Below are 13323 nucleotides of genomic sequence, written 5' to 3' on the forward strand. Positions count from 1 at the left end.
GGAGGCCAGAGTGCTTGGAGTCCTGAAAGGTATCCTCGAGTTCCATTGAAGCACAACAACGGTGGAGACCTCATGGAAACCGAGGCACGCAGAGCTTGCCTGGTGGAAACTTAAGCACTACCCTGAGGCTCAGGGTGGCCTAGCGCTTTCCCAGGAGGAACGAGGTCTGAGGATTAATTCTCCTCCAGCGTGGCAGGAACCCGGTTTCTAGGGGGAAAGTGCTCGTTTGCTAAGCAAGCGTACCTGCGGAGGCTAGAACCTGGGCAACTTAAAGGTTTGGCAAGCAGCCCCTGAGACACTAGAATCCAAGCTTTCAAAGGGAAAAGGCTGCTTTTGCCGGCAGAGCCAACTACCCTTGTTAGCACCCAGCATAAATACCTGCAGGATGGGCGTTACGAAGGGAAACAAACGGGACACACTGGGCACCTGAGAAGATCCCATCGACACTTGCAAGCAGCCTGTTTCTCTGGGGGAACATACTCGTTTCCTCCCCGGGCGTTCCTGCAGTGAGTGGAAGCTGGGCCTTCCTAGGGATACACAAACAGCTCCGAGGCTACAAGAATCCAGATTTCCAAAGGGGAAAAGACTGCTTTTCGAGGCAGGGCCACCTATCCTAGTTCACAGCAAACATGAGTCCCTGCAGTAGTGGAGCTGCCGAGGGAGAGCATGGAGAAACCCTAGGAACTTCGCTAAGTACCTTTTACTATGCAGGCTTCGAAGTGAGGCAAGATCCCTGAAGGAGGGCTGGCCTGAGCGAGGCCTAGTTGGCACTACCTCTTCCGGGACCCTAGCAGGGTAAAGGAGGAATTGTGCTCTTTGCTCAGCTTGGACCTCACATCGACGTCCTCCTAAACGAAAGAGCCAGTCCATGAGAGCTCTTGGATGGAAGGCTGAGCAGACTGTTTTTCTGAGTGCGGGTAGGGACCTTGTCCTCATTGAGTCTACGTTACCCAGCACATGAGAGTGTTTCCGTCTGTCTTCTTGAGCTGGGGCAAGCTGCGGCAACCTAGGTTTCCAAAGAAGAGAGAGAGCACTGTGCTGCCTTGGGCTCTGTGTGCAAGAAGTGTTCTGAAGGGCCTACACGGCTGCTTGTTGCTCAGTAGGCAGAGAGCAGACGTGGGGGGGATCCGTGTGGTAGCATGGGAAACGGTGCGGAGGCCAGAGTGCTTGGAGTCCTGAAAGCTATCCTCGCGTTCCATTGAAGCACAACAACGGTGGAGACCTCATGGAAACCGAGGCACGCAGAGCTTGCCTGGTGGAAACTTAAGCACTACCCTGAGGCTAAGGGTGGCCTAGCGCTTTCACAGGAGAAACGAGGTCTGAGGATTAACTCTCCTCCAGCGTGGCAGGAACCTGGTTTCTCGGGGGAAAGTGCTCGTTTGCTAAGCAAGCGTACCTGCGGAGGCTAGAACCTGGGCAACTTCAAGGTTTGGCAAGCAGCCCCTGAGACACTAGAATCCAAGCTTTCAAAGGGAAAAGGCTGCTTTTGTCGGCAGAGCCACCTACCCTAGTTATCACACAGCAAAGTACATGCAGAATGGGAGCCGCGACGGGAAACAAACGGGACACACTGGGCACCTGAGAAGTTCCCCTCGACACTTGCAAGCAGCCTGTTTCTCTGGGGGAACATACTTCTTTCCTCCCTGGGCGTGCCTGCAGTGAGTAGAAGCTGGGCCTTCCTAGGGTTTCGCAAACAGCTCCGAGGCTACAAGAATCCACATTTCCAAAGGGGAAAAGACTGCCTTTCGAAACAGGGCCACCTATCCTAGTTCACATCAAACATGAGTCCCTGCAGTAGTGGAGCTGCCGAGGGAGAACATGGCGAAACCCAGGGAACTTCGCAAAGTACCGTTTACTGTGCAGGTTTCGAAGTGTGGCAAGATCCCTGAAGGAGGGCTGGCCTGAGCGAGGCCTAGTTGGCTCTACCTCTTCCGGGACCCTAGCAGGGTAAAGGAGGAATTGTACTCTTTTCTCAGCTTGGACCTCACATCGACGTCCTGCTAAACCAACGAGCCAGTCGGTGTGAGTTCCTGGATGGAGGGCTGAGCAGAGTGTGTTTCTGAGTGCAGGTAGGGCCCTTGTCCTCACTGAGTCCACGTGACCCAGCACATGAGAAAGTTTCCGTCTGTCTTCGTGAGCTGGGGCAAGCTGCGACAACCTAGGTTTCCAAAGGAAGAGAGACAGCAGTGTGCCGCCTTGGGCTCTGCGTGCAAGAAGTGTTCCGAAGGGCCTACACGGCTGCTTGTTGCTCAGCAGGCAGAGAGGAGACGTGGGGGGGATCCGTGTGGTAGCATGGGAAACGGTGCGGAGGCCAGAGTGCTTGGAGTCCTGAAAGCTATCCTCGCATTCCATTGAAGCACAACAACGGTGGAGACCTCATGGAAACCGAGGCACGCAGAGCTTGCCTGGTGGAAACTTAAGCACTACCCTGAGGCTCAGGGTGGCCTAGCGCTTTCCCAGGAGGAACGAGGTCTGAGGATTAATTCTCCTCCAGCGTGGCAGGAACCCGGTTTCTCGGGGGAAAGTGCTCGTTTGCTAAGCAAGCGTACCTCCGGAGGCTAGAACCTGGGCAACTTCAAGGTTTGGCAAGCAGCCTCTGAGACACTAGAATCCAAGCTTTCAAAGGGAAAAGGCTGCTTTTGTCGGCAGAGCCACCTACCCTTGTTATCACACAGCAAAGTACCTGCAGGATGGGAGCTGCGAAGGGAAACAAACGGGACACACTGGGCACCTGAGAAGCTCCCCTCGACACTTGCAAGCAGCCTGTTTCTCTGGGGGAACATACTTCTTTCCTCCCTGGGCGTGCCTGCAGTGAGTAGAAGCTGGGCCTTCCTAGGGTTTCGCAAAAAGCTCTGAGGCTACAAGAATCCAGATTTCCAAAGGGGAAAAGCCTGCTTTTCGAAGCAGGGCCACCTATCCTAGTTCACAGCAAACAGGAGTCTCTGCAGTAGTGGAGCTGCCGAGGGAGAGCATGGAGAAACCCTAGGTACTTCGCTAAGTACCTTTTATTGTGCAGGCTTCGAAGTGAGGCAAGGTCCCTGAAAGAAGGCTGACCTGAGCGAGACCTTGTTGGCTCTACCTCTTCCGGGGCCCTAGCAGGGTAAAGGAGGAATTGTGCTCTTTGCTCAGCTTGCACCTCACATCGACGTCCTCCTAAACGAAAGAGCCAGTCCGTGTGAGCTCTTGGATGGAAGGCTGAGCAGAGTGTTTTTCTGAGTGCGGGTAGGGACCTTGTCCTCACTGAGTCTACGTTACCCAGCACAGGAGAGTGTTTCCGTCTGTCTTCGTGAGCTGGGGCAAGCTGCGGCAACCTAGGTTTCCAAAGGAAGAGAGAGAGCAGTGTGCTGCCTTGGGCTCTGTGTGCAAGAAGTGTTCCGAAGGGCCTACACAGCTGCTTGTTGCTCAGCAGGCAGAGAGCAGACGTGGGGGGGATCCGTGTGGTAGCATGGGAAACGGTGCGGAGGCCAGAGTGCTTGGAGTCCTGAAAGGTATCCTCGCGTTCCATTGAAGCACAACAACGGTGGAGACCTCATGGAAACCGAGGCACGCAGAGCTTGCCTGGTGGAAACTTAAGCACTACCCTGAGGCTCAGGGTGGCCTAGCGCTTTCCCAGGAGGAACGAGGTCTGAGGATTAATTCTCCTCCAGCGTGGCAGGAACCCGGTTTCTAGGGGGAAAGTGCTCGCTTGCTAAGCAAGCGTACCTGCGGAGGCTAGAACCTGGGCAACTTCAAGGTTTGGCAAGCAGCCCCTGAGACACTAGAATCCAAGCTTTCAAAGGGAAAAGGCTGCTTTTGTCGGCAGAGCCAACTACCCTTGTTAGCACCCAGCATAAATACCTGCAGGATGGGCGTTACGAAGGGAAACAAACGGGACACACTGGCCACCTGAGAAGATCCCATCGACACTTGCAAGCCGCCTGTTTCTCTGGGGGAAAATACTCGTTTCCTCCCCGGGCGTTCCTTCAGTGAGTGGAAGCTGGGCCTTCCTAGGGATACACAAACAGCTCCGAGGCTACAAGAATCCAGATTTCCAAAGGGGAAAAGACTGCTTTTCGAGGAAGGGCCACCTATCCTAGTTCACAGCAAACATGAGTCCCTGCAGTAGTGGAGCTGCCGAGGGAGAGCATGGCGAAACCCTAGGAACTTCGCTAAGTACCTTTTACTGTGCAGGCTTCGAAGTGAGGCAAGATCCCTGAAGGAGGGCTGGCCTGAGCGAGGCCTAGTTGGCTCTACCTCTTCCGGGGCCCTAGCAGGGTAAAGGAGGAATTGTGCTCTTTGCTCAGCTTGGACCTCACATCGACGTCCTCCTAAACGAAAGAGCCAGTCCGTGTGAGCTCTTGGATGGAAGGCTGAGCAGAGTGTTTTTCTGAGTGCGGGTAGGGACCTTGTCCTCACTGAGTCTACGTTACCCAGCACATGAGAAAGTTTCCGTCTGTCTTCGTGAGCTGGGGCAAGCTGCGGCAACCTAGGTTTCCAAAGGAAGAGAGAGAGCAGTGTGCCGCCTTGGGCTCTGCGTGCAAGGAGTGTTCCGAAGGGCCTACACGGCTGCTTGTTGCTCAGCAGGCAGAGAGGAGACGTGGGGGGGATCCGTGTGGTAACATGGGAAACGATGCAGAGGCCAGAGTGCTTGGAGTCCTGAAAGCTATCCTCGCGTTCCATTGAAGCATAACTATGGTGGAGACCTCATGGAAACCGAGGCACGCAGAGCTTGCCTGGTGGAAACTTACGCACTACCCTGAGGCTAAGGGTGGCCTAGCGCATTCACAGGAGAAACGAGGTCTGAGGATTAACTCTCCTCCAGCGTGGCAGGAACCTGGTTTCTGGGGGGAAAGTGCTCGTTTGCTAAGCAAGCGTACCTCCGGAGGCTAGAACCTGGGCAACTTCAAGGTTTGGCAAGCAGCCCCTGAGACACTAGGATCCAAGCTTTCAAAGGGAAAAGACTGCTTTTGTCGGCAGAGCCACCTACCCTTGTTATCACACAGCAAAGTACCTGCAGGATGGGAGCTGCGAAGGGAAACAAACGGGACACACTGGGCACCTGAGAAGCTCCCCTTGACACTTGCAAGCAGCCTGTTTCTCTGGGGGAACATACTTCTTTCCTCTCTGGGCGTGCCTGCAGTGAGTAGAAGCTGGGCTTTCCTAGGGTTACGCAAACAGCTCCGAGGCTACAAGAATCCAGATTTCCAAAGGGGAAAAGACTGCTTTTCGAAACAGGGCCACCTATCCTAGTTCACATCAAACATGAGTCCCTGCAGTAGTGGAGCTGCCGAGGGAGAGCATGGCGAAACCCTAGGAACTTCGCTAAGTACCTTTTACTGTGCAGGCTTCGAAGTGAGGCAAGATCCCTGAAGGAGGGCTGGCCTGAGCGAGGCCTAGTTGGCTCTACCTCTTCCGGGGCCCTAGCAGGGTAAAGGAGAAATTGTGCTCTTTGCTCAGCTTGCACCTCACATCGACGACCTGCTAAACCAGCGAGCCAGTCCGTGTGAGCTCTTGGATGGAAGGCTGAGCAGAGTGCTTTTCTGAGTGCGGGTAGGGCCCTTTTCCTAACTGAGTCTACGTTACCCAGCACATGAGACCGGCTCGGACTGTCTTCGTGAGCTGGGGCAAGCTGCGACAACCTAGGTTTCCAAAGGAAGAGAGAGAGCAGTGTGCCGCCTTAGGCTCTGCATGCAAGAAGTGTTCCGAAGGGCCTACACGGCTGCTTGTTGCTCAGCAGGCAGAGAGGAGACGTGGGGGGGATCCGTGTGGTAGCTTTGGAAACGGTGCGGAGGCCAGAGTGCTTGGAGTCCTGAAAGCTATCCTCGCGTTCCATTAAAGCACAACAACGGTGGAGACCTCATGGAAACCTAGCCACGCAGAGCTTGCTTGGTGGAAACTTTAGCACTACCCTGACGCTAAGAGTGGCCTAGCGCATTCACAGGAGAAACGAGGTCTGAGGATTAACTCTCCTCCAGCGTGGCAGGAACCTGGTTTCTCGGGGGAAAGTGCTCGTTTCCTAAGCAAGCGTACCTGCGGAGGCTAGAACTTGGGCAACTTCAAGGTTTGGCAAGCAGCCCCTGAGACACTAGAATCCAAGCTTCCAAAGGGAAAAGGCTGCTTTTGTCGGCAGAGCCACCTACCCTTGTTAGCACCCAGCATAAATACCTGCAGGATGGGAGCTGCGAAGGGAAACAAACGGGACACACTGGGCACCTGAGAAGCTCCCCTCGACACTTGCAAGCAGCCTGTTTCTCTGGGGGAACATACTTCTTTCCTCTCTGGGCGTGCCTGCAGTGAGTAGAAGCTGGGCCTTCCTAGGGTTTCGCAAACAGCTCCGAGGCTACAAGAATCCAGATTTCCAAAGGGGAAAAGACTGCTTTTCGAAACAGGGCCACCTATCCTGGTTCACATCAAACAGGAGTCGCTGCAGTAGTGGAGCTGCCGAGGGAGAGCATGGCGAAACCCTAGGAACTTCGCTAAGTACCTTTTACTGTGCAGGCTTCGAAGTGAGGCAAGATCCCTGAAGGAGGGCTGGCCTGAGCGAGGCCTAGTTGGCTCTACCTCTTCCGGGGCCCTAGCAGGGTAAAGGAGAAATTGTGCTCTTTGCTCAGCTTGCACCTCACATCGACGACCTCCTAAACCAGCGAGCCAGTCCGTGTGAGCTCTTGGCTGGAACGCTGAGCAGAGTGCTTTTCTGAGTGCGGATAGGGCCCTTTTCCTAACTGAGTCTACGTTACCCAGCACATGAGACCGGCTCTCACTGTCTTCGTGAGCTGGGGCAAGCTGCGACAACCTAGGTTTCCAAAGGAAGAGAGAAAGCAGTGTGCCGCCTTGGGCTCTGCATGCATGAAGTGTTCCGAAGGACCTACACGGCTGCTTGTTGCTCAGCAGGCAGAGAGCAGACGTGGGGGGGATCCGTGTGGTAGCATGGGAAACGGTGCGGAGGCCAGAGTGCTTGGAGTCCTGAAAGGTATCCTCGAGTTCCATTGAAGCACAACAACGGTGGAGACCTCATGGAAACCGAGGCACGCAGAGCTTGCCTGGTGGAAACTTAAGCACTACCCTGAGGCTCAGGGTGGCCTAGCGCTTTCCCAGGAGGAACGAGGTCTGAGGATTAATTCTCCTCCAGCGTGGCAGGAACCCGGTTTCTAGGGGGAAAGTGCTCGTTTGCTAAGCAAGCGTACCTGCGGAGGCTAGAACCTGGGCAACTTAAAGGTTTGGCAAGCAGCCCCTGAGACACTAGAATCCAAGCTTTCAAAGGGAAAAGGCTGCTTTTGCCGGCAGAGCCAACTACCCTTGTTAGCACCCAGCATAAATACCTGCAGGATGGGCGTTACGAAGGGAAACAAACGGGACACACTGGGCACCTGAGAAGATCCCATCGACACTTGCAAGCAGCCTGTTTCTCTGGGGGAACATACTCGTTTCCTCCCCGGGCGTTCCTGCAGTGAGTGGAAGCTGGGCCTTCCTAGGGATACACAAACAGCTCCGAGGCTACAAGAATCCAGATTTCCAAAGGGGAAAAGACTGCTTTTCGAGGCAGGGCCACCTATCCTAGTTCACAGCAAACATGAGTCCCTGCAGTAGTGGAGCTGCCGAGGGAGAGCATGGAGAAACCCTAGGAACTTCGCTAAGTACCTTTTACTATGCAGGCTTCGAAGTGAGGCAAGATCCCTGAAGGAGGGCTGGCCTGAGCGAGGCCTAGTTGGCACTACCTCTTCCGGGACCCTAGCAGGGTAAAGGAGGAATTGTGCTCTTTGCTCAGCTTGGACCTCACATCGACGTCCTCCTAAACGAAAGAGCCAGTCCATGAGAGCTCTTGGATGGAAGGCTGAGCAGACTGTTTTTCTGAGTGCGGGTAGGGACCTTGTCCTCATTGAGTCTACGTTACCCAGCACATGAGAGTGTTTCCGTCTGTCTTCTTGAGCTGGGGCAAGCTGCGGCAACCTAGGTTTCCAAAGAAGAGAGAGAGCAGTGTGCTGCCTTGGGCTCTGTGTGCAAGAAGTGTTCTGAAGGGCCTACACGGCTGCTTGTTGCTCAGTAGGCAGAGAGCAGACGTGGGGGGGATCCGTGTGGTAGCATGGGAAACGGTGCGGAGGCCAGAGTGCTTGGAGTCCTGAAAGCTATCCTCGCGTTCCATTGAAGCACAACAACGGTGGAGACCTCATGGAAACCGAGGCACGCAGAGCTTGCCTGGTGGAAACTTAAGCACTACCCTGAGGCTAAGGGTGGCCTAGCGCTTTCACAGGAGAAACGAGGTCTGAGGATTAACTCTCCTCCAGCGTGGCAGGAACCTGGTTTCTCGGGGGAAAGTGCTCGTTTGCTAAGCAAGCGTACCTGCGGAGGCTAGAACCTGGGCAACTTCAAGGTTTGGCAAGCAGCCCCTGAGACACTAGAATCCAAGCTTTCAAAGGGAAAAGGCTGCTTTTGTCGGCAGAGCCACCTACCCTAGTTATCACACAGCAAAGTACATGCAGAATGGGAGCCGCGACGGGAAACAAACGGGACACACTGGGCACCTGAGAAGTTCCCCTCGACACTTGCAAGCAGCCTGTTTCTCTGGGGGAACATACTTCTTTCCTCCCTGGGCGTGCCTGCAGTGAGTAGAAGCTGGGCCTTCCTAGGGTTTCGCAAACAGCTCCGAGGCTACAAGAATCCACATTTCCAAAGGGGAAAAGACTGCCTTTCGAAACAGGGCCACCTATCCTAGTTCACATCAAACATGAGTCCCTGCAGTAGTGGAGCTGCCGAGGGAGAACATGGCGAAACCCAGGGAACTTCGCTAAGTACCGTTTACTGTGCAGGTTTCGAAGTGTGGCAAGATCCCTGAAGGAGGGCTGGCCTGAGCGAGGCCTAGTTGGCTCTACCTCTTCCGGGACCCTAGCAGGGTAAAGGAGGAATTGTACTCTTTTCTCAGCTTGGACCTCACATCGACGTCCTGCTAAACCAACGAGCCAGTCGGTGTGAGTTCCTGGATGGAGGACTGAGCAGAGTGTGTTTCTGAGTGCAGGTAGGGCCCTTGTCCTCACTGAGTCCACGTGACCCAGCACATGAGAAAGTTTCCGTCTGTCTTCGTGAGCTGGGGCAAGCTGCGACAACCTAGGTTTCCAAAGGAAGAGAGACAGCAGTGTGCCGCCTTGGGCTCTGCGTGCAAGAAGTGTTCCGAAGGGCCTACACGGCTGCTTGTTGCTCAGCAGGCAGAGAGGAGACGTGGGGGGGATCCGTGTGGTAGCATGGGAAACGGTGCGGAGGCCAGAGTGCTTGGAGTCCTGAAAGCTATCCTCGCATTCCATTGAAGCACAACAACGGTGGAGACCTCATGGAAACCGAGGCACGCAGAGCTTGCCTGGTGGAAACTTAAGCACTACCCTGAGGCTCAGGGTGGCCTAGCGCTTTCCCAGGAGGAACGAGGTCTGAGGATTAATTCTCCTCCAGCGTGGCAGGAACCCGGTTTCTCGGGGGAAAGTGCTCGTTTGCTAAGCAAGCGTACCTCCGGAGGCTAGAACCTGGGCAACTTCAAGGTTTGGCAAGCAGCCCCTGAGACACTAGAATCCAAGCTTTCAAAGGGAAAAGGCTGCTTTTGTCGGCAGAGCCACCTACCCTTGTTATCACACAGCAAAGTACCTGCAGGATGGGAGCTGCGAAGGGAAACAAACGGGACACACTGGGCACCTGAGAAGCTCCCCTCGACACTTGCAAGCAGCCTGTTTCTCTGGGGGAACATACTTCTTTCCTCCCTGGGCGTGCCTGCAGTGAGTAGAAGCTGGGCCTTCCTAGGGTTTCGCAAAAAGCTCTGAGGCTACAAGAATCCAGATTTCCAAAGGGGAAAAGCCTGCTTTTCGAAGCAGGGCCACCTATCCTAGTTCACAGCAAACAGGAGTCTCTGCAGTAGTGGAGCTGCCGAGGGAGAGCATGGAGAAACCCTAGGTACTTCGCTAAGTACCTTTTATTGTGCAGGCTTCGAAGTGAGGCAAGGTCCCTGAAAGAAGGCTGACCTGAGCGAGACCTTGTTGGCTCTACCTCTTCCGGGGCCCTAGCAGGGTAAAGGAGGAATTGTGCTCTTTGCTCAGCTTGCACCTCACATCGACGTCCTCCTAAACGAAAGAGCCAGTCCGTGTGAGCTCTTGGATGGAAGGCTGAGCAGAGTGTTTTTCTGAGTGCGGGTAGGGACCTTGTCCTCACTGAGTCTACGTTACCCAGCACATGAGAGTGTTTCCGTCTGTCTTCGTGAGCTGGGGCAAGCTGCGGCAACCTAGGTTTCCAAAGGAAGAGAGAGAGCAGTGTGCTGCCTTGGGCTCTGTGTGCAAGAAGTGTTCCGAAGGGCCTACACAGCTGCTTGTTGCTCAGCAGGCAGAGAGCAGACGTGGGGGGGATCCGTGTGGTAGCATGGGAAACGGTGCGGAGGCCAGAGTGCTTGGAGTCCTGAAAGGTATCCTCGCGTTCCATTGAAGCACAACAACGGTGGAGACCTCATGGAAACCGAGGCACGCAGAGCTTGCCTGGTGGAAACTTAAGCACTACCCTGAGGCTCAGGGTGGCCTAGCGCTTTCCCAGGAGGAACGAGGTCTGAGGATTAATTCTCCTCCAGCGTGGCAGGAACCCGGTTTCTAGGGGGAAAGTGCTCGTTTGCTAAGCAAGCGTACCTGCGGAGGCTAGAACCTGGGCAACTTCAAGGTTTGGCAAGCAGCCCCTGAGACACTAGAATCCAAGCTTTCAAAGGGAAAAGGCTGCTTTTGTCGGCAGAGCCAACTACCCTTGTTAGCACCCAGCATAAATACCTGCAGGATGGGCGTTACGAAGGGAAACAAACGGGACACACTGGCCACCTGAGAAGATCCCATCGACACTTGCAAGCAGCCTGTTTCTCTGGGGGAAAATACTCGTTTCCTCCCCGGGCGTTCCTTCAGTGAGTGGAAGCTGGGCCTTCCTAGGGATACACAAACAGCTCCGAGGCTACAAGAATCCAGATTTCCAAAGGGGAAAAGACTGCTTTTCGAGGAAGGGCCACCTATCCTAGTTCACAGCAAACATGAGTCCCTGCAGTAGTGGAGCTGCCGAGGGAGAGCATGGCGAAACCCTAGGAACTTCGCTAAGTACCTTTTACTGTGCAGGCTTCGAAGTGAGGCAAGATCCCTGAAGGAGGGCTGGCCTGAGCGAGGCCTAGTTGGCTCTACCTCTTCCGGGGCCCTAGCAGGGTAAAGGAGGAATTGTGCTCTTTGCTCAGCTTGGACCTCACATCGACGTCCTCCTAAACGAAAGAGCCAGTCCGTGTGAGCTCTTGGATGGAAGGCTGAGCAGAGTGTTTTTCTGAGTGCGGGTAGGGACCTTGTCCTCACTGAGTCTACGTTACCCAGCACATGAGAAAGTTTCCGTCTGTCTTCGTGAGCTGGGGCAAGCTGCGGCAACCTAGGTTTCCAAAGGAAGAGAGAGAGCAGTGTGCCGCCTTGGGCTCTGCGTGCAAGAAGTGTTCCGAAGGGCCTACACGGCTGCTTGTTGCTCAGCAGGCAGAGAGGAGACGTGGGGGGGATCCGTGTGGTAACATGGGAAACGATGCAGAGGCCAGAGTGCTTGGAGTCCTGAAAGCTATCCTCGCGTTCCATTGAAGCATAACTATGGTGGAGACCTCATGGAAACCGAGGCACGCAGAGCTTGCCTGGTGGAAACTTACGCACTACCCTGAGGCTAAGGGTGGCCTAGCGCATTCACAGGAGAAACGAGGTCTGAGGATTAACTCTCCTCCAGCGTGGCAGGAACCTGGTTTCTGGGGGGAAAGTGCTCGTTTGCTAAGCAAGCGTACCTCCGGAGGCTAGAACCTGGGCAACTTCAAGGTTTGGCAAGCAGCCCCTGAGACACTAGGATCCAAGCTTTCAAAGGGAAAAGACTGCTTTTGTCGGCAGAGCCACCTACCCTTGTTATCACACAGCAAAGTACCTGCAGGATGGGAGCTGCGAAGGGAAACAAACGGGACACACTGGGCACCTGAGAAGCTCCCCTTGACACTTGCAAGCAGCCTGTTTCTCTGGGGGAACATACTTCTTTCCTCTCTGGGCGTGCCTGCAGTGAGTAGAAGCTGGGCTTTCCTAGGGTTACGCAAACAGCTCCGAGGCTACAAGAATCCAGATTTCCAAAGGGGAAAAGACTGCTTTTCGAAACAGGGCCACCTATCCTAGTTCACATCAAACATGAGTCCCTGCAGTAGTGGAGCTGCCGAGGGAGAGCATGGCGAAACCCTAGGAACTTCGCTAAGTACCTTTTACTGTGCAGGCTTCGAAGTGAGGCAAGATCCCTGAAGGAGGGCTGGCCTGAGCGAGGCCTAGTTGGCTCTACCTCTTCCGGGGCCCTAGCAGGGTAAAGGAGAAATTGTGCTCTTTGCTCAGCTTGCACCTCACATCGACGACCTGCTAAACCAGCGAGCCAGTCCGTGTGAGCTCTTGGATGGAAGGCTGAGCAGAGTGCTTTTCTGAGTGCGGGTAGGGCCCTTTTCCTAACTGAGTCTACGTTACCCAGCACATGAGACCGGCTCGGACTGTCTTCGTGAGCTGGGGCAAGCTGCGACAACCTAGGTTTCCAAAGGAAGAGAGAGAGCAGTGTGCCGCCTTAGGCTCTGCATGCAAGAAGTGTTCCGAAGGGCCTACACGGCTGCTTGTTGCTCAGCAGGCAGAGAGGAGACGTGGGGGGGATCCGTGTGGTAGCTTTGGAAACGGTGCGGAGGCCAGAGTGCTTGGAGTCCTGAAAGCTATCCTCGCGTTCCATTAAAGCACAACAACGGTGGAGACCTCATGGAAACCTAGCCACGCAGAGCTTGCTTGGTGGAAACTTTAGCACTACCCTGACGCTAAGAGTGGCCTAGCGCATTCACAGGAGAAACGAGGTCTGAGGATTAACTCTCCTCCAGCGTGGCAGGAACCTGGTTTCTCGGGGGAAAGTGCTCGTTTCCTAAGCAAGCGTACCTGCGGAGGCTAGAACTTGGGCAACTTCAAGGTTTGGCAAGCAGCCCCTGAGACACTAGAATCCAAGCTTTCAAAGGGAAAAGGCTGCTTTTGTCGGCAGAGCCACCTACCCTTGTTAGCACCCAGCATAAATACCTGCAGGATGGGAGCTGCGAACGGAAACAAACGGGACACCCTGGGCACCTGAGAAGCTCCCCTCGACACTTGCAAGCAGCCTGTTTCTCTGGGGGAACATACTCGTTTCCTCCCCGGGCGTTCCTGCAGTGAGTGGAAGCTGGGCCTTCCTAGGGATACACAAACAGCTCCGAGGCTACAAGAATCCAGATTTCCAAAGGGGAAAAGACTGCTTTTCGAGGCAGGGCCACCTATCCTAGTTCACAGCAAACATGAGTCC

The sequence above is a fragment of the Balaenoptera acutorostrata genome, chromosome X, assembly GCF_949987535.1.
Source record: "Balaenoptera acutorostrata chromosome X, mBalAcu1.1, whole genome shotgun sequence".
Taxonomy (NCBI): domain Eukaryota; kingdom Metazoa; phylum Chordata; class Mammalia; order Artiodactyla; family Balaenopteridae; genus Balaenoptera; species Balaenoptera acutorostrata.